We start from the raw sequence: 21,835 nt of genomic DNA on the forward strand, positions 1-21,835 counted from the left end.
ATTAGATCTTCAACACCAATCTTGAATGTATCTTTGCATAGAAAAAGGCTTGGATGAATATGAATGGAGAAATCTTCAACAAAAGGGTTCCATAGAGATTTAATCCTTCAATAGCTAACAATAGACCTCCTTAATGAATTGGATGCTTGAAGACTTGAATGATTAGTAGATTTTCACTTCATAGAATAATGGATCTAGAAAGGCAATGGTTCATCCAATCTCATTATGTATCTTCTTATGCCTTAGAGAAAAATGAGAGGAGGCTTCCTTATATAGAGATCTAGGGCACAAACTCCTAGAGAAGGCTTTCATGGGAGCATTAAATCCCAATTAACCTTAACCCTTAGAAATGGACCTAAATTTAATTTAATTTAAGAGTATTCCATTTCAAAACTTGAAACAGCTGACCGAGAAGCAGGGAAAATAAACTTTCTAAAGCTTGATTTCCCAAAACTCCCAGAAATTAAGAATTGAACCTAGGGTCAAGGATGAGGTCGACCCTACCCTAGGTTAGGGTTGAGTTCATCCTTGACCTAGGTCAGGGTTGAGGTTGACCTTGACCTAAAAGTTTGTACTTGACCCAAAAAGTCAAAGTTCTCAGTTTCATAGAGAATGTTGTCAGAAAGAGGTTGGAAATGGAGGGAGAGAAGAAAAATAGGGGGAAATAGCCAGATCCATACAAAGACCCATTCAAGGTGTTTGACATGACCCCAAACCACTTACTCAGAGGGCTAAACACTCTTAATATGGAAGTGCTTCCATTTTAAGATGATACATTTAGCCCCCACTTTAGCAAGAGTATGGACTTGATGTAAACTCTTGGAAAAGTAGATCATAATAAATAGATAATCTTATTAAAATCAAAGAGACAAAGAGATCCTCAAGCCCCCAGAGACTCAAGTCTTTGTCAACTCTAAGATCAAAATAAGAGAGACATCTCTAGAAAAATAGAAAAATAAAAAAGAGTGATTATCTCGCCCAATGAGAACTTATGTTCCATTGTGAACCACACAAGGAAACTGCACAACTAGAAAGATGGAATTGAACCACCTAGTGAATGTGGCTACTCACTAGTCAACCCATCAAGGATTTATTGTTAAGAATATTCTATTCTATAAGAGTAAAACCAAAAAGAAAAAAGAGATCCAATCTTAAGGACACCTTCGTGCTTAAGGGATAAAAAAATACTTGAAATTGGAGGGATCAAGAGATCCTAAAATATAAATCCATCCTTTAAGGTTAGTCATTAATCCAAAAAGGGAGAGAAAAAGGTATAATATATATGTATTGAAATGTGTGTGTTTGTCTCTGTGTGTGTGCAATAAGTGAGTAGAGCATATGCTCCCATATTAAAGCATTGCTAATACTTTAATAGGAGCAATGGCTTTGATAAAAACAAAAACAATTCCACTAATTATCTTTACACTACGAGATGGCCTCGGATGAAGACAAATTGAGCGAAAGAACATATAAACATACAAAGAACACAAAGGGATCTACCTACTGTGGGGTTAGTATGATCATTATACACACACACACACACACACACACACACACACACACACACACACACACACACACACACACACACACAAACACACACATACATACATATATGCACATTAGTGGACATCATTCCACAAAGAAAGTAGAACTATAATCACAAAGGAGGAAAGATCACATGAGAGATACAAAGAAGAATCTTTTCGGACCATGACTTGGAGACCTAAAAGAATCAATGGATCCAAGTAAATTACACAAGGAAACATGTACAGATAATAGCACAGGTACAACATAACATGAAACAACATATGGAAGAATAGAGGTGCATATAGAGGAATAGTATAATAGGTTTCATTCCTTTATCACCTTGCACCAAAAGAGTAGCAAGGATCATATAAAAGAATCTAACAACATTTAGAAAATACATCACGGGAGAAATATAGTACAACAAAAAAAATGACAAAGGCTACCATGAAGGACTAGCCAATCAAGTGCACCACCTACTCTCTGCATCTTGTTGTATATCATTTAGGAAAGGTGGGTAACTTGTAAGAGGGACTGTATCCAAAATAGTTGGAATGATAGCCAGTTCCAAATAAATATCCTCTTGAGAATCACAATGTTCAATACTAGTTGTAAGTGTCAATTGTGAGGAAAGCATATTAGGTAAATCAATGTCAATGTCAATAGTTTCATATTCATCATTAACATCATTAAGAGTATCGTATTCATCTAGATTAATCAAAATGGGAACTGAGATATGAATGGAATCCTCAAAATCATACATCTTAACATCATTATTAGTAAAAATTTATGTTAACACATCATGCATAGTTGTATTCAAAGAAGATAAACATCTTTTAAGAACATAATTATGAGCTTTAGCTTGAGCACGATGCTTCTTTCAACATTTTTTAGTAGATTAATTATGTTTTGTCTTACTTGAAATATGTTGAGAACAAGGAGGAACAATTACAGGATCCTTCATAGGTTTTGTAGGAGGATTATCTAGAGACTGACAAGCAATAGGAGGTTATTGATTAACAGTTGTAGAAGCCATCGATAAAGGAGGTATGGAAGGTGTAGCAAAAAGACCATGATTAAGATCCATAGGAGGTAAACTTAACTCAAGAATCTTACAATTCTTAAAGGCTTGATATGAATGAAAAAAATGATCAGGTCAAAAAGGACATGAATTAGGTAATGAAGGCCAAAAGAAGTCAAGTGTAACACAATCTTTGGGCCTAGAAGTATGATATAAACTATGATTAATTGTCTTCACTTTGTCATCATAAACAAACTTAAGACATTTATGAATAGGGGAAGAAACAACATGAACAACAGTTAACCATGACAACCCAAGCTTAACTTGAAACTAATTAGAAGTAGGAACAACAAAGGTAGTGTTCACAATTTTTCCACAAAGTTCAACTGGTAAATCAATAGAACCAAATAATGGATAAAGAAAACCATTACAAGTTTGAATCCACACATCCAATGTATTATAAAAATCACATTACAATCCTTTCATAAAAATATTTTCTTCTATAATTACATTAACTGAGGAGGTAGGATCAACAAGACAACCACGAGTGGGTATCTAAGAAATCTTAGCATAAATATAATGGGGACCATCAGGAGCTTTAATAGTCTCGAAATCGTCAAAGGTAATCAAAAGTTCCCGAGGTCATTTTTTCTTAGGTTGTTGTCAAGCTTTAGGTTGAGACTTTGACTTAGGCTTAGGTTTCACTTTGGGTGGCACTAAAAATTAAGGTTGAAGTGGAGGCTAAGGTGGAGATATGGATTGAACTACATGCTCCACTTGATTAAAAACATGATTAAGATCATCCATCTTCAAATCATACATAATATCCATAGGAGATGGCTAAGCAATGGTATTAGTATCATGTGTGGGTAAAGGATTTATATAGATTTGAAGATTTTGATTAGGAGGAGAAATAGATTTATTCCTACTACCATCAAAATTATCAATAGATGAAGCATTAGAATCAATTAAGTCTTGAATCTGATGCTTTAAAGAATAACATTTCTTAGTATCATGACCATTCTAGTGATGATATTGACAAAAAGCTTTTGGATCAAAAGATTTAGATGCCATTGTAGCAGGTAAAAGAGGTTAAATAGGAGGTAAAATAATCATATTAGTAGTTAACAACCTATTCATAATAGAATGTAAAGATTTAGAAAGAGGAATAAATGTATGATTTAATCGAAAAGAAATGGATGCAGAAGTGGCATTATGAGATGCAACAACAACTTGAGAAACAAATGTGTTTGCTTGTTTATTTATCTTGCCATAGTTGTTGAATTTTTCAACTTTATTTGGATTAGGAGCAATATGTTAACAACAAGAACAGGAGCCATTGGAGTGGTGCTCTCAATTTAACTCACTTGTAATTGATAATGATGAAGCACTGCACAAAGTTGTTGAAAATAAGTAAATTCAATAAGAAAAATCTCATCTCTAATATCCTTTTGCAAATTTGAAATAAACATACATTGAATATCAATATCAGGAACATGATAGGAAATCTAAGCATGCAAATGTTTAAATCTACCAATAAATTCAGTCAATTTTTCTTTATGATTTTGTTTACAATGCATCAAACCAGTCAAGGACACTTGCGAGCCAATGTTGTTTTCAAATTGTTAAATAAAAGCATTAGCAAGTTGAGGAAATGAATTAATAGAATATGGTGTCAAGGAACAAAACCATTGTAAATTCTTGTCCCAAAAATTTCGAGTAAACAACTTAGCTAAAATCCTATAGTTATGAGCATATTCACTACAAAGGATTTGAAATGTTTTAACATGGTGAATAGGGTCTCCCTTACCATTGTAGTTCTCAAGATGAGGCATATCAACTTGCTGAGGAACGAGAGTATGAATAATATCCTAGGACAAAGGACTTTCCATGTCACATTTAGGAATACTAAACTTGTTTTGAGTCAAGGATGCAATATGTTGTTATAAAGATGACACTATTTGAGCCAAACTGATTAATGTGGAATCATGAGAGGAAATAGGAGGAACTAGCAACATTAGAAACCCTCAAAAAAAGTGTATGAATCTATAGGAATAGAAGGCACAACTAAAGGAACACTAGGAACTATATTTGGTAGAGGAGTAGAATAAGTAAAAGGAACATCATGATAAAAAGGTTGTGATATAGGAAGGGATACAAGAGGAACACAAATAGGGATAGAGGGAACTATTTTAGTCACCAAAGAAGGAGTATAGATGGGAACACTAGGGAAAGGAATAGAAGAAGGTTATACATGATTGACAAGAGGAATCAACCCTAAAACTTGAGCTTCTAGAGCTAAAGGTTCAACATTGGAATGCACAAGGTGAGTAATACCATGCAAGAGATTAACACCTTGGTCACTATCATGAAGAACTTTCTTAAGAGCCTTTATAGCTTGAATAGAATCTTGATTATGGTTTTCTTGAAGAAGCCAGTTACCCATTTTATCAAGTTCGGTTGAAAGTTCTTGCACTTGTTCAGGAGGAACTCTTAAAGCATCATCCTCATCATGTGATGACTAAGAAGATTTTTGCTCCATAAGAGGATTAGAATCAGGAAGAATCAAAGTCTCATCCAAGATCCTAAGGAAAGGATAAGAATACTTGGGCTCAAAGGTACCCATAAGTCTATGATTATGTCTAACCCTAAGATTAGAAGTAGGACTAGAATTAATAAATCTCATAAACCAATGCAATGTAAATGAACTAAACTAATAAAACATAAAACATAAACATTTTTATGTTTTAAAATAAATTTTGCAATATTTTTGTATTTTTGAATTGTAAAATGCAAGAGCATAAACTAAATCTATTCTTAATGCAAGAAAAGACCTAACAAATATAAAAATGAAATTCAATACTGCAAAACACAATAGGCCGTCTAATTCCACAAAAGAAAAGAGGGTAAGTGTGTTGGGCTCACCAAAATGAGTAGGAAGAAAATAGGACCTATCCTCAACCCAAATTCCCAAAAGGAATGAACTAAATTGATTAAGCACAAGGAAGTGATCAATTAACAAATGGATCATCAAGTGGAGAATATGGAGAAAAGAGATCCTATGGTCTTGCTATTTGAGAAGTATGTGCTAAAATCTTGAAATAGATAAAAGACAAATACTAACCTTGAAATAGGATAAATATGGAAAATGTTGATTTTTGATGTCTATGTATAGTTCTGAGGATCTCTGCAACTTGTTCTAGATTGGAAAATGTCGAGATGGAGAAAACACATAAAACTTTTGTCCTTCTGAAGGGAGGTCAACCTTGACCTAGATAGAGGGGCACAATCTTACCTCAGGGCACAATTGTACCCCAAAAAGTTGACCTTGACCTACATTGCTCTGACAAAATTTTTGTTCATGGATCCCACAAGTTCGACAAAAATGGTGTCGAAATCTACTCTTCAATTTTTTGTTCCACACCTAAATCTATAAGAAAAATAGTTTTTTTTTTTGGGTGGGGGGTTTGCCTTGGTCAAACCCCAGTTTAGAATCAACCTTGAAATGTAATTGAAATTGCAATATGTATAAACAAAGTAAATGGAACTATTCAACTTGCTTATATTGAAATCCACATCGTTGAATCCACAATTATGAGTGCTCCAAATGAATGTAGAAATGTATATAGGATGTCTCAAATCAATGGTATTAGATCTTCAACACCAATCTTGAATGTATCTTTGCGTAAAAAAAGGCTTGGATGAATATGAATGGAGAAATCTTCAACCAAAGTTCTCCATAGAGATTGAATCCTTCAATAGCTAATAATGGACCTCCTTAATGAATTGGATCCTTGAACACTTGAATGTTTGAATACTTGAATGCTCAGTAGATCTTCACTTCATAGAATAATGGATGAAGAAAGATAATGGTTCATTTGATCTCCTCATCTATCTTCTTATGCCTTGGAGAAAAATGAGAGGAGGAGGCTTCCTTATATAGAGATCTAGGGCACAAACTCCTAGAGAAGGATGACATGGGAGCATTAAATCCCAATAAACCCTAACCCTTAGAAATGGATCTAGATTAAATGCAATTTAAGAGTCTACCATTCTAAAACTTGAAACAGCCAACCTGAAAGCGAGATAAAGAGACTTTCTAAAGCTCGATGTCCCAAAACTCTTGAAAATTAAAAATTGGACCTAGGGCTAGGGATGAGGTCGACCCTACCCTAGGTTAGGGTTGAGGTCGACATTGAGCTAAAAGTCATCCTTGACCCAGAAAGTTAAATTTCTCAATTTTATAGTGAAAGTTGTCAAAAAGAGGTTGGAAATGGAGGGAGAGAAGCAAAATAGGGGGAAAATAGCTAGATCCATGCAAAGACCCATTCAAGGCACTTCACATGACCCCATATCACTTACTCGAAGGGCTAAACACTCTTAACATAGAAGTGCTCCCATTTTAAGATGATACAAAACTAAAGGGCTTTGAGCCATAAAAATAAACAGTATATCATCTAAATGCAGGAAATCATTTAATCAAAATTTACTGAACTTTTATTTTCCATTCCATTCTCCAAAATGATATGGGTGTTGATATCTTACTTGAGTGACGATGTGTTTTCCCTTGTGTGAAGACAATGTGATACAAAAGCCCTCCCATGTACTTGCAATCTGACAGATACAAAATGAAATGTTTTATTTTCTTTCTTTTTCTTTGTATCTTGACAATGTCAAAATTTTGACAATAATAAGAATCATTAAAATTTTGATGGAAAACTTAAGTTTTATCAAAATATTGACAAAAAAACTTAAGTTTAGTCAAATGTTAGACCTTATTGAGATTATATTAAAAAAAGTGGATTTGACAAGCCAAATTGGCCTGTCACCAAAAAATTTGGTCGAAAATGGAGGCCTAATGTACTAGTGGTGGAGCACCTAAGAAATACTTTTAGGGCTATTTTATCGTCATTTTTTGGGTTGGTATGTTGTAACTAATTTTAATCATAAAGTGACAAAAATACTTGTATAAAATGGCTTAGGGTTAGGGATTTCATAAGGTGTGATACGATAATTTCTTTTTGTGATGGTATTGAGTTGTGAGGGATTATAGATTGTAATCAAGTTGTAATAACTAGATAATAATAATATGGAACTCATTATTTGGTGGACATAGCCTAGGGATTGGGTGAACCAACTTAAATCTTGGTGTCCTATGTTCTCTTATGTGTGATTTATTATTTTCTGATATTGGCTATATTTGCATGTAATTATTATTTTTGTTTGTGGTTAATCCTAATAGGTGGTATCAGAGCAAGGTTGTTTTTTTAGTTATCCTTTATAGGAAAGTCTCACAGTTGAGCGGGAGTCTCATAGTTGAGTAGGAGTGATGGTAGATGAGGGTAAGCTAAAGGTTGAGGAGTTTAATGGGAAAAACTCTTAGTTATAGAAAATAAAAATGCAGGACTATCTTTATTAGAAGGATTTATGGAAGCCATTGGAAGGAAAAGTCAAGAAATAGGGAACTATGACCAAAGAGTACTACGAGATTTTAGACAAAAAAGTACTTGAAAGCATTTGATTATGACTAGCACCATTGGTGACATTTAACATTACAAAAGCAAAGACAATGAAAGATTTGATGCAAACCCTAACAAAGTTCTATAAAAAGCCCTTCACTTCAAATAAGGTATTTCTCATGAAGCATTTATTTAACATAAAGATGATAGAAGGTGGATCTATTGTAGATCATTTAAATGAGTTTTAATAAGATTACCAGCTAGTTATCTTCTGTGAATGCCAATTTTGATGAACAAATTAGGGCTCTCTTGATTTTGTGTTCTTTGCCTAAAAGCTAGAATGGCTTGGTAATGGATATGAGTAATTTTATTTCTGGATCTAATACCCTAAAATTTGATGGTGTGATAGGTTTTATTTTTAGTGAGGAAACTTGTAGAAAAATCTCAGGTTGATCTACATCAGGAAGTGCTTTGAATGCACAAAGTAGAGGCAAATCGACTAAGAGAGGAAGTAATTCTAGAAATCATGGGAAATCAAGAGGAAAATCAAAGGGGAAGAAGTCTCAATCCAGAGGACCAAGAGATTGTTGGTACTATGGAAAACAAGGGAATAAGAAGAAAGATTGTTGGACTAAAAAGAACAATGAAGGAGACAAACAAAATGGAAACAAAGAGGCAAATGTGGTAAGCAACAAATTTGAAGAGGATGTTTTTCTTCTTTCTTTCGAAAGAAGAAAGTGTTGATGATTCTTTAGAAAGTGTTGATGATTCTTGGGTTTTAGATTCTGGGGCTTCATTTCATGCTACAATCCATAGAAGTTATTTTATTGATTATGTCCAAGGGGATTTTTGGCTTGTTTATTTGGTGGATAATGAACCCTATCATATTTTTGGACAAGAAAAAGTTAAGATTAAGTTGCAGAATAGGAATAACTAGCTACTACATGAGGTAAGACATGTTCCAAGGCTGAGTAGGAATTTAATTTTAGCAAGGCAACTCCGTGATGAGAGTTGTGTAGTTACTTTTAATGATAAAAATTGGAAGGTTTCATAAGGTTTCCTTGTAGCAGCAAAAGGTGTGAAAGTAGGCACCTTATATCTTTGTATGGGTCATACTATTCCTTCTACTTTAATTGTTTCAAAGAAAATGATTGTTCGAGAATAATTGCTATAATTGAGTAGGGAGAACAAACACTTGTTGTAGATTTTGATACAACGCTATGCCACTAAAAACTTGGGCACATGAGTGAGAAAGGTATGAAATTATTTCATTCAAAGAAAGTCTATCCAGGTTTGAAATGTATCAATATGGATTTCTGTGAAAGTTGCATGTATGGAAAACAAAAGAGAGTGGGTTTTGTGAAGAGTGGGAAGGAAAAGAAAAATGAAAAATTAGAGCTTGTGTATACAAATGTATGGGGACCAGCTTAGGTATCTTCCCTTTGTGGCTCCCATTATTATGTTACATTTATTGGTTATGCAACTAGAAAAGTATGGGTTTATTTCCTTAGACAAAAATATGACGTATTTCAAACTTTTTAAGAAATGGAAATGCTTGGTTGAAAATGAGATTAGTAAGAGATTAAAATGTCTCAGATTTGATAATGGTGGTGAGTATTGCAGTCATGAATTTGAAGATTATTGTCCACTAATGGTATTTGTAGACATAAAATTGTTCCAAGGACTTCATAGGAAAATGGAGTGGTTGAATACATGAACAAGACAATAATGGAGTATGCAAGGAGAATGAGGTTACATGCTAGGCTGCCCTTAAACATGTGGGTAGAAGTTTTCAATATTACTGTATATTTGATTAATAGAGGTTCCTTTATTCCTTTGGGTTGTAGTATTCTAGAGGAAGCATGAACTAGCAATAAGGTGAGTTATTCTTTTCTCAAAACCTTTAGTTGTGAAGCTTTTGCACATATAGATTCTAAAAATAGAACCAATTTGGAAGCGAAGCCAAAGAAATGTGTATTTTTTAGATATGGATTGTTGATTTTGGTTATAGGCTTTGGAATTTTGAAAATTGTAAAATTGTAAGAAGTAGGGATGTCACATTCAATGAGAAAGTGTTGTACAAAGATATGTAGCAACAACATGAGAAGAAAGAAAATGATTATGTAGTGCTAGATGATAATCCAAAAGATGATGTTCTAGCACTCCCTCATGCTCTACAACAACTGCAACAACAAATACCATGCATGTTAGTGAATGTCAGATGATCGACAAGGCTAAGTAGACCTCCAAAAATATTTTGTCCCTCTTTGTACTCTATTTTACTAACTGGTGCTAGTGAACCTGAATGTTATGATGAAGTTGTGCAAGTAGATACTAAGATTTAGTGGGAGTTTGTGATGATAGAAGAAATGGACTCCTCGTTGTAGAATAAGACTTGAGATTTATGTAAGTTTCCTAAAGGTAAAATGGCTTTACAGAATAAATGGGTTTATAGGTTGAAAGAAGAGGATGGAGGTAAGAAAATATTTACAGTTGGGTTAGTTGTAAAAGGATTTACATAGAAAAAGGGTATTGATTTTAATGAGATATTCTCTCCTGTTGTTAAAATCACTTCTATTCGCATTGTTTTAAGTATTATGGCTACTGAAGATTTGCATTTGGAACATCTTGATGTCAAAATAATATGTCTTCATGGTGATTTGGATGAAGAGATATATATGACACAACCATAGGGATTTGAGGTTAAAGATCAAGAGTATGTAGTGTGCAGATTGCAAAAACATTTATATGGCTTAAAGCAAGCACCTCGGCAATGGTATCTAAAATTTGATAGTTTTATGCACGAGCATGGATACAGTAGGTGTCATTCAGATCATAGTGTTTTTCTTAAGAGGTTGGATGATGACAACTACATTATTTTATGTTTATATGTTAATGATATGCTTGTAGATGGGTCTAGCATGGATCGCATTAAGGGGTTAAAATAACAATTAGCACATTCATTTGCTATGAAGGATTTGGGGGCAAAAAAAAAAATCTTTGGTATGAAGATTTGCAAAGATAGGAAAAATAGAAAATTGACTTTATCTCAAGCTAATTATATTGAGAAGGTGTTGCAACATCTCTTTCTGGAGAATACTAAAGTTGTCAACACACCTTTACCTGGTCATTTGAAATTGACTAAGAAAATGTGTTCAAGTACACAAGAAGAGGAGGATAAGATGTCCAAGGTACCTTATGCTTCAACTATAAGAAGCTTGATGTATGATATGATATGCACAAGGCCAAATATTGCACATGTAGTAAGTGTTTACACTTTCGGGGCTCTACTACTGACTTACAAGGCTATGTTGACTCATATTTGGTAGGGGATATTAATACTAGGAAAAGTACTACAGGTTGTGTATTTACTATTTGTGGGGTGGTAGTGAGTTAGGTTTCTCAATTACAGAAGTGAATGCTTTTTCCACTGTAGAGGCAGAGCATGTTGCTTCTATAGAGGCATCTAAGGAGATGACTTGGCTTCAATTCTTCCTGGAAGAATTGGGACACCTACAAAGGGATAATTATTTATTTAGAGGTAGCCAGAGTGTCATTCATCATGCAAAGAATTATGCTTTACATTCAAAGACAAAACACATACAGTTGTGGTACCATTTCATTCGATCAATTTAGGATGATGGACATCTAAAGTTGGACAAGATACATACAGATGACAATCCAATAGATATGTTTACAAAGATAGCGATAAGGGATAAGTCAAACTCCTCTTCAACTTCAATTGGTCTTCTAGATTGAATAGAATAAAAGAACAACCAAGTTTAGGGTGATTTGATGTTCTAGTGGAAGCCTTATGGAGTAGCACCATTGCTACAAAATCAGTCTCCAAGTGGGAGATTGTTGTCTAGTGTGGAGTATGATCAGTCCTTAAGTGGGAGAGTGTTAGTTTGCGGTGACTGATAAGGGAAGTAATGTACAAACCCCATTATTCCTTGATGATATTTGGGGTCAGGCCAGGCCTCGAGTAGGGATTTGAGGGTTGCAGCCCCCAATACAACCGTAGTCGATAGGCCACAACTATTGGGGGTTTAGGGGTGGAGCAACTGATATATATTTTTTGGATATTTTGTTGACATTTTTTGGGCTGACATGTTGTAACTAATTTTAACCCTAAAGTAGAAAAAATACTTGTATAAAATGTCTTAGGATTAGGGATTTCATAAGGTGTGATGCGATAATTGCTTCTTGTGGTGGTATTGAGTTGTAAAGGATTACAGATTGTAATAAGGTTGTAATAACTAGATAATAATAATATTGGACTCATTGTTTGATGGACGTAACCTAGAGATTGAGTGAACCACCTTAAATATGAGTGTCTTGTGTTCTCTTCTGTGTGATTTATTATTTTTTGATATTGGTTATTTTTGCATGTAATTGTTATATTTGTTTGTGGTAATCCTAACAAGGTTGGAAAATAGTTTTTGGTGGCAATCTTGACAATTTTTGAGAAAAGGTGAGTAGAGTGAAAATTGCAAGATTTTTCTTTCATTTTCTTCGAACAGTTCAAGTTGACTACAAGAACTTTCACATAACATTTTCAAGATTCTTGAAAAGAAAATGTCTCCTACGTAGTATCTTCTAGTATGTAAAGAACAAATGGAAAAATATTTTGCCTTGAAGGTTGACAATTGAAAATAGCAAAGGTATGCTGACCACATTCTCCAAGATTTATGGTTCCAGATTGTGTGTGATCTCTTGTGAATACCACCTAAAAAATATTCATACATGTTTACATTAAAGTGTAGTTACAATGAGATATATCAAATACTTAATAATTATTATGTAAAGCAATAAGTGAACCAATCACCAAACTAAAATATTAAAAGATTTTTTTTTAAAATAAAATTTGATCAAGTATATGTGAGGTAATATTAAGTTTAGTTAAAAAAAAAAGGATTCAGATAAATATTGTCAAAAGAAAACTAGAAAAGAAAACCTATGTATAAACTCTTAATTTTTGTGCACAAATAGATTGTATAAGTGCATGGTTGAACCATAAACTAGAAATATGGTTGTGTGCTAATTAAATTTCTTATCCATGTGATAAATAATGATTTTGTGGTAGTTAATCATGAAAAAAATATTTTATGAAAAAATTGAATTTTTGAAAAGCTTTAAGCATAAGAGTAAATCTTATAATAAAAATTGAATGACCCATAATCTAATTAATAAGGGAAAAGAAGGTGACAAATATAACTTCAGCAGAAGCATATTCAGTGAGTTTCCACAAGGGAAAACCAACTCTTTAGTTTCTACATCAAAATAATAAAAGTGAACTACCATCCTAAAGAGAAATTTATTCCACCGCACTGTATAGAAGGTTAATATGCAAAAAGAACTGATAATGGACTATAAATAAAGAATTGAATTTCTATAGCTTTCAAATAATGTCAACCCTAAGCTTTCACCATAAAAAAAAATTGAAAAAAAAAAAATATTGTCATAAAGAATAAAAAATAGTTTCCATCTAAGTAATAAATAATAACTCAAACAAACAAAGTGGCATATTAAGCTTAAAAAAATTCCAAACCTCGGAAAAAGTGTCACCATATCTTGCCATTTATCTCAAATCACAATTCAAAATCTAAAAATGACTGAATATGCCTACAAATTCTTTCTATCAATGAAGCTTGATGTTATCTAATTACAATTTTTGTTATTAGTTTCAATCAACCATATAGAATAAGTTTCAACACTACATGTCCCAACACATACCAAGTCATGGTCATGCTCAAGGTAGATTTGTATTACTACATACACAAATGTTTCAAGTCTAAAGGAGCTCCAATATTCTTTTGGTGGGTCTTAATTTGTGCACTATTGAAAAGGAATCCCAAAAAGAACAATTACGAAGTAAACTTGTCAAATAATTAAAATTAGATGATGCCCAGTGGGAAAAGGGAAACTAGATAAGTAGTCACCAATTAGTCAATCATATCAAGGAATCATGAGCTATATACGTTTACAAAATTTCATATATACACAAACATAAAAGCATGGTTCCTTATGCACTTTCTATGATTAGATTCTTTTATTTTGGTTCCTAAAAAGTTTACTGTAGTGCCTGCCCCTATGTTACATTTTGCTATCATTGCCAAACCCTTTTAGGACAGTTTTATGTTGATAATTATTAGTGACATTATTTTGAGATTATCAGATATTGTTTTTACATTCAGTTTATTACATGATGAGATTACTTGGTACTATATATTTCATGTATGTATGATGAATATTACAGTGTTTGTAGTTATTAATGAGGATTAGTTAGATGATTTATTATCATATGTGTTTTCTTATGGATACTTACCCCATACTTGCATGTGTATGGTGTTTGTGCTTGTTTTCTTTATGTATGGCATTTCTGATGTGGTTAAGGAAGGGAGTCGTAGTCACCTGCTAGTCAAGATCTACATGATGCACCACTTCCTGCCATTTCCTATTTAGCTTAGTATATATTATGCTTGTACATGTGTGGATTTTATGCAAGTTGCAAGTACTGGGTATCGACTTCCCTGAATTGCTAGGATGAGCATACCCTAAGATAAATTCTCAAATCCAAATCCCAACTTTTAAGCCATTTGTCCTAATTAAAAATTAGGACAAGTATCTGAGTTGAGTACCCTTCGAATGCATTGGATGACATAATTCATGATATTAACCCCTTAATTTGATTTTGTATGTGTTTTGCTATGATGGGTTTTTGTATTTTACTTTATGAATCTTTGGGGTATTTTCTACTAATTAAGTCTAATTAAAAGATTTAATTAAATAGAAAATTATTATGGTATTTTAATATTTTATTTTATTTTATCAATTGGGAAATTAATTAAATAAAAGAATTAAATTTGGAGATGAAAGTTATAAGTTTAAATTTGGAATGTGATAATATTTATTTAATTTAATAATAATATATTTAGAGTTCATTTTTAAATAAATGCTAAATAATATTATTATTTAAGTTAATAAATATTTTATCAATTAAGTTTCGAAAATAAATTTAAAAGTGGTAAAGATATTAAAATTATTAAAAGATTCTAGATCGCATGATGCGTGCATGTGATTAAAATATATTAAGATAAAACAAGTGGCTTTAATAAAGTGAGTGCATGAGATTTAAAATTAATAAATTAATTTTAAAAAAAGATTCAAGTGAATATTAAATAAAGTAATTTAATTAATTAAGTAATGTGCATTATTTTAATATTTATTCACATAGGAGTATGTGAACTCTTGCGAGTTGTCATGTTGACAACGCAGGAGTTTGCACTCTAATTATGCACGTGTTGTCTACACTTAGGAGTTAGCACATTATTTGAGCACATGGTGTCTACAACATTCTAGACACCTCATCATGTTCATCTTCTTATCATGGAAGATATGTGCTTAGTTGTCATGCTTATCTCCTAATTCTTTCTAGACACATTCTAGACGCATCTTAGAGGCCTTTATATACAGGCTCTCCTAGTGCACATGGACATCCTCATATGCTTCTACAAGCACTCCTAGTCACTTGGGGGGGGGGTTTCGGTTCTTGGAGGAATTGCGAATGTTGGAGAAGGAAGGAATTTTTAGAAAGGAGAAGGTTCTAAGAGGAGGAGCTTCTCTATAATTTTCTGGGGCGTAGCAAATTAGTAGTAGTGTCTAGGTAGGCACTCGTGATTATTTCACATATTTTACTATGCTCTTTCTCTTCCTATCTTCATCGTGTCTGTTATGTGTGTCTAAATAATTCTCTATGAATGAATCTTTAATTTTGTAATTTGGAATTTGGGCATGCATATTGTTCCATCTAGTTATGGGAATTAAAAATATTATTGCAATCTTCCCTTAGTAGAATCAAGATTTGGAAATTGATTTGGGTTTGGGTTCGAATTAAAATAGAATCTTATTATTATGCATTAGTTTTATATGATGTATTAACTAATCTAATTAAATTTAATTTAATTAAGATTAGTTAATAGTAGAAGGAGTCTAATTAATTATTAGTCAATTTTAGTAAATGGATTTTTAAATGAGGGAAAATTAAAAGAAAAGAGATGTTAATAAGTGTTTAGTAGAATTAAATAATTGAATTATTAATGAGATTGATTTTACTTAAAATCAATGAAGATTATTTTAAATAAATGTTTGTCCTTGAAGTGTTTTAAGGAAATTGTAAACTAATTATTTGAAAGTTGATAAGTATTATTCTTATGATTTGAATAATGGGAGATGCTCTTGGAATTAAGAGAGTTTCATTTAATTATTAGTAACATTGATTTTAGTAAAATAATGCAATAATTTTATTAAAAGTCAATGGGAATTAGTTTAATGATTTAAATAAGTAAATAATTATCTTTTGACTATTTCAGAAAATTGTTTTAAACTAATGGAGGGATAATTCTATGTTTTATCCGAAAAGATAAATGGGTTGACTTGGAGATTAAACAAAGAATCTTATACACTTGAAGTATACTTGAAACAAAAATTGAAACCTCATATTTGGCTTAACCATGTGATTCCGAAAGCAAACTAAAATATGTGTTTTTATCTTGTTCTTTATGCTATCCATGTTTGGGGTTTGGGTGGTCCTAGAGTGTTGACCAGTTAGGACGTCTACCAGAGGCTTGGGAGTTATGTGTTTGCGATGTCATGTTGATGGTGATCTCGATCTTTTTAAAACCCAACCATGGTAATGTGATTGTATGCTCTGTGAGATGTTTGTATTTACTGATTTTTATTGCTTTACAGTCTTCATGTGTGAAGCTGAGGTGTATGTATTTGAGATACTTGACTTAACAATTTTTGAGTCATCGATCAGTTATACTTGGATTACTTTCTAGTCGCCTTGATGGGACTGAAGTGTTCATTTTGATCTTGATGATGTCATGTTGTGACATGTTTTGACTTGACCATTTTGGGGTCTTCGATCAGTATTACTTTGTGACTTATTCCGGTTGCTCGTCGAGAACTTATGGATATTGTGATTATCATTGATACCTTCAGTTACCAATAGAGAACTGTTGTGGTCATGATTATCAATGGATGCTTTTCAGTTGTTCATGGAGATTTGATGTTCTTATTTTTTATTATCCTTTGGTATTTTTTTAGTCACTTGTATAGGATTGAGGTGATTTTGTGATTTATGATTTCATGAGCCTAGGGTAGGTTATCTACTTGTAGTGTCAGAAAGTGGCTTGCAATGGGGGCCAGGGCCCTAAGTGGCTACCAGGGTAACTCATTGTAAGTTGTTTTAATAAGTGAAAACATTTACACTAAATGGGGATTAAAATGAACCTAATAAGATAATTGTATGCTCTTGCACATGCCTCGAGTGCTAGTACAAACTAGGAAGGGAGTAGAGAGAACGCTTGGTTGCAACCTTGCATTTTGTAGTATGCCTCGTTAGTATGAGAGGATACTAGTGGCCGCATAGGGATCACTAGGGGGCTAAGGTCTATTGAGAGACTACCAGGGTAACTCTAGCGTGATTCATGTAATGACACTTTCCTACTTACATAGTAGGTTTCCTATGTGTCTTTGTTTGCCTCTAAGAATTAGATGTCGTTCTGTGTTAGAACCTTGAGTTAGTGTACATCTAGGATTCCTGGACTTAGAGAGTACTTGTGTTATGTGATTTGTTATCTTGTGTTATGTGGTTTTTTATCTTGTGTTATATGATTTGATATCCTATTTGGGACTTGAGACTATCTCCTCAACATAGTGGGAGTGGTCCATTTAGGTTCCATGTGGTCGGGTGGTAGTGCTTTTTCACTCTTACCATTTGAGATCCATTTGTAGTCACTATGGTTGGAGCATTCTTTGTGGTATTTACCTTCATTCTATTCATAGATCTTATGATGGATGTTATTTACTAGTATGTTTCTCTATATTGATGATTAGCATGTGATAGATGATGTTATCTACTTTGTAGGATCATCTTATGCTTTATTCTTGCATGTTAGATTTCTTTATGCATATGATGTAGTATGTTTTAGGAGTGACATCCCTACTATGATAATGCTAATGATCTCTTCGATGACTTGGGATGTTACGTGCGGGGGATGGCTTGGGCCCACGATGGTCTAATGATGCTATTGATGGTTGGGAGGAACCCCACACTTAGATAATTGTGTTTGTGATGGATGGTTATCTTTTACGATGGTTGTTATATCTTTATTGATGGATGGATGTATCATGGATGTTAATAGTTTCATTTACTTTATTGTACTTGTATCATGGATTTGATGAGGATGATGTATCTTTATTTTTACATATGTTTAATCTTTTAAGCTTTTCATACCCTGTGACATGTACAGTGGATGATTGAGTATTCCGAATTTAATTGCCAAGAGGCATTTGGAACAAATGTATATTATGGACATTAGACTTTTCATTGTTCTTTCATGTAGATGTGGTAGTTGTTAGACTTAGTATTCATTAAGATTAAATGTGATTCAACATCTTGGGATCCTTAAGGAATGTAACATGTTATGTATGCTTTAGTTGATTGCATGTTATTACTTCCACTACTATGTGTTTGATGTGAATGGTTTATCTTTCATGATTTTTTAAAAAAAAATGTTTGGAAAACTTAGTAAAAATTTAGGTTAATTCTTTTGGATCCCTTGGCGGGGCGTTACATTTACAGTGGACTCACTTGAGACAACTGTTAAAAAGATCGTGCATAAGTACAACATAACAACATAACAACATAAATACATATTAATCTAATAAAAAATATATTAAAGTCAAATATAACATATAAAAAACAAATTTTACTAATTTAGTTCCAATATTAGTGATTTAGTTAGTTAAAATTTGATAAAAAAAACTTATCTCAAAAGTTAACAAATGATGATATTATAGAAATATGAATGACTTACCCAAGAGTGGGCTTCTCCTTCGACATTAGCACAAGGAAAAATGATAAATGTTAACACCTAAAAAAATATTAATTAATTCCAATCTATAATTCAAACAAAATTTCAACAAAACAATTCAAACAGAGAAATAAACCAAATCAAAACCAGTAAGTTGAGTTAGAGTAACTATCTAGATAGCAGTACAGTGATTATTACAGAGAAAAGTTTGGTCTCTTGTCAAGAACACACAATTTTAAAACTAAAAAAAAAAAAATCTTAGTTATTGTAGATAATTACTTTGAAAATGTGTGTAAAAACCCAAGTTGTAAAGCTAACATATGCTTCATTTTGATCTAAATGCAAACCATAACATAGATCATAAAAAGAAGTCCAGGCATGCTATATGACTTGGCAAATGAAGAATGTTTTTTTTTTTTTTTTCCAAAAAACATAACCAAATAGTTGAATAAAAACAATTGATTTATATTGAAAGACACATTTTACACCCAAAAACAACCTACTCTTATGAGGGGTGCATCCACGACAATTGTATGTTGAAAGAGGAACATTAAAGGCTAACATTATTGATCAATAATAATATCTCATTCTCAATTATATGAAAAATAAAAAAAATTGTCCTGATGACTATTTTTCAAAGTTAGTATATTCTACTCTTGCCAATAGCAATTCGAAGACATCATATCCATTTTATTGTAATATCACAATCATAAGAATGATTCAACCTAACTCTTTACAAGGTAATCAGAAGTGTCAAAAGAGAGCACCCTCGTGAAAGAAAAAATATCATTATCTTTAAAATTTACAACAAGTTGGCCTATTAATGGGCTTGCAAGGGTTGATCCCAACCAAAGTAGAGAAAATTTTAGTTAGCAATCACCAGAGGAGGGATGGATAAAAATAAATTTTGATGGGGCTGCTTAAGGAAACCTGAGTAAATATGGATGTGAATGTATAACATGAGACCACAAGGGAATTTTCTAGCATTTTTGGAAAAACACTTAAGGGATGGCAAAAATAATGTGGCAGAATACGAAGCAACCAAGGAGGCTTTAGTTTTAGGAGTAAAGCTTGGTTTCTGTAGAGTGCATTTGAAAGGAGATTCATAAATTATTATCAATGGAATCAAGAAAGGGAAGATGGAGTCTTGGCACCTTGATAAACACATTAGTTAGATTACGTGCTTGTTAGTAGAATTTGAAGACTTCAGGATAACCCATGTCTATAGGGAGGCAAATAAGTTGGCCAACTTGAGAGCGGATGCTTCATTTGGGAGTTGAAATAATATTTTTTGAAGACCTTAGGCATCTCAATTTGGAATAAGAACTATGGGTGATGGAGTAGCTTTTTTAAGTGTTTAAACTTCCCCATTGTGAGCATACCTCTCAATCATGATTTTGAGCTCTCGGAAAGAAGAACACTTATAAAGAATTTATCCCTTGTGCATGAAAAAGGATATGAAATTATTAAACATCACCTCACAAAGTTTGGGCTTCCATATCCTTTGCAGGCAAGATTAAAGAAGGGAGGGGATTATTTTTAGTAGGAAACTTTGCTTGGAAATCAGAGATGGAGGCCAATTTTGTGTTGGAATCAGACAACCAGACCCAGTTGTATGAAGGGCAGATCATAGTAAGGAGATTAAAGAATATTTTTCATATTTGATGACAAGGAATTCTTGAGTAGCATCCATGATGTTTTTGTGCTGGAATATCCAGATACTTATTGGAGGAGAAGATCCAATTTGGACATTATGTCTCTCTTTGTGGCTCTAGCTCTGTTAGTTGGTGAACAAAGGAAGAAGTTCGCAAGCTTGTGGCAACTTGCATGGACCTTCAATTACTACTAGGGATTGATGATGTAATTGAAAAATTCATGTTGGGTGTTGGCTTGGAAATATGACAAGAACCATGGAAGCTAATTGGTGGCGGGTGGGGGGGTGGGAGGGGGGGATTCTTCAGTCCAACCTCTGGTTATTTGGTCTTTCACATCTCCACAAGGGGTGAATTTGCCAAAAGTTGTAGAAGGTTGGAGGAAATTGGTAAGTTTTGTTCGAAATATAGGATAGGCTAGATTACTAAGAGGGGAGGGGTGAATCAGGAACCAATAAAACTTATTCTTATTTCACCAATTAATCCTTCATATATATTCTGATCTAATTGTATGCATGAATAACTGAAAGCATAAAGACATTCATAAATAACTGAAAGCATAAAGACATTCATAAATAACTGAAAGCATTAAAACATTCATAACACTTTGACACAAGATATGGTGACCCAGAAACCTTCTAAATAGAAAGTAAAACTAGGGTGGGGATGATACCCACAAGCTTTAGTATTGTAGTATAAAGTTTAGGTGATTAAGGCTTACAATTGGTCACTTCTAATGATATTCTCTATTAGGAGCAATAAGGATTGCTAGATCCACCTTGTTAAACGATTTACAAAATATACAATGAAGCATGCACTTGGTAAAGAGATTTGTGAAAGACTATTAAGTCTACCTTGTGAAAGGATTTAATTGTTCCACCTATTATGATGAACCAGTGGTTGATCTCTAATCTGCAACTCTGATTTGCTGGCTAAGATTCTTTTGAAGTGTAATGATCACCTTGCTGTAATAGATAAATCTTTGTTGCTACTTATACTACTTGTAGCCTTCTTACTTCGCACTTTTGCTTTAATTATATCTCACATGTATATATCCATTCTCTATTTTGGTGTGATATAATACATTTCATATATACCAATCCAAATTACAATTCATAAAAGTCAACTACAATACAAGTTTCACCAAAATACACAAAGTCAGCTCAACTGTTGGCACTTAGGTTTCGAAGAAAAACTCGGTGAGGTTTTGATACTTGACAACCATTGTCAACACTTGACATCATCATGCACTTGGTAGACATAGAAGCTTGGTTCATATTGATCACTTCCAAG

General features: G+C 33.0%; 1 pseudogene; it reads right to left on the reverse strand.

The window, feature by feature from the left end:
• The window catches only part of LOC149567322 (uncharacterized), a 117,069-nt pseudogene extending 98,150 nt beyond the window's left edge, over positions 1-18,919 (reverse strand).
• Between the last annotated feature and the right edge of the window lie 2,916 nt (positions 18,920-21,835).

Source organism: Cupressus sempervirens, chromosome 3 (assembly GCF_028749045.1).
Source record: "Cupressus sempervirens isolate cs-2001-9-10 chromosome 3, ASM2874904v1, whole genome shotgun sequence".
Taxonomy (NCBI): Eukaryota; Viridiplantae; Streptophyta; class Pinopsida; order Cupressales; family Cupressaceae; genus Cupressus; species Cupressus sempervirens.